Consider the following 882-nt stretch of genomic DNA (forward strand, 5'->3'; position numbering starts at 1 on the left):
GAAAAGGAGGCCAGCTTCACCCCTCAACTTCTTACTGACCTGGTGCAGGTTGTCTTTGTACTCCTCAGCTGGGCTTCGACCCAAGGCCACCATCATCACCTTGTTTTTGCCAAAGAACATCCGGCTGTGCTTCCAGGCCTTCCGGATATCCTTCAGCTTGCTGTTCCTCATGTTGGCCACAGAGAAAATGAAGAGGTACTGGTACATGGCCACACATTTCCAAAGTTCTTCTATCAGGTTCTGTTTCAGTTCTAAGCCTTGGCAGTTTTCGTTTAGGAAACTTTCTTGTCATGCTTGGATTTGGGCATCGCACTGAGACCACCCCAAATATATTTCTTAATACTTCTCCCACCATTTAACTTTTTATTTTAAAAGTTTCAAAGCTACAGAAATCTCTTCTGGTGGACTAGAGATAGGCACAAATTGTTTGACACTTGGAAGAGACCTGGAGTCTTTTCATGCTTGCCTTGAATTTGGACTTCTGTGACTTCTAGAGCAATACAAAAAATGGCAAAAGTATCTGCATCAATTCTGGGACACAGTTTTCAATGAGACTGGCTGTTTCTGGTTTGGTTTCTTAGAGCCCTCAGTCACTACCTAAGCTCAGCCACTCCGGTGGAGAAACAATGTGGAAAGATGTTGAGACTATACAGAGACAACAGGGCTCCCGCCAAGCCCAGCTGCCCCTTGCTGTGGATGAGTCCTCCCATTCAAGTGCTGGAAACTTGACCTCAATGTGGAGATGTGTGTGTGTAGGTGGTGAGGAGACTTGGTTGGGACACAACAACCTAGTCTTCTTGAAAGGAAGGTCCATTTCTTAGAAGTGGATTAGTTAGATGGTGGGTGGTCATAAAAATGTGTCTGCCCTTGTGTTTTCTCTTT

General features: G+C 45.1%; 1 pseudogene; it reads right to left on the bottom strand.

Annotated features, from left to right (window-relative positions):
* LOC111818565 overlaps positions 1 to 308 on the bottom strand; it is a 730-nt pseudogene extending 422 nt beyond the window's left edge.
* Between the last annotated feature and the right edge of the window lie 574 nt (positions 309 to 882).

The sequence above is a fragment of the Octodon degus genome, unplaced genomic scaffold (assembly GCF_000260255.1).
Source record: "Octodon degus isolate 3935 unplaced genomic scaffold, OctDeg1.0 scaffold00095, whole genome shotgun sequence".
Lineage (NCBI taxonomy): Eukaryota > Metazoa > Chordata > Mammalia > Rodentia > Octodontidae > Octodon > Octodon degus.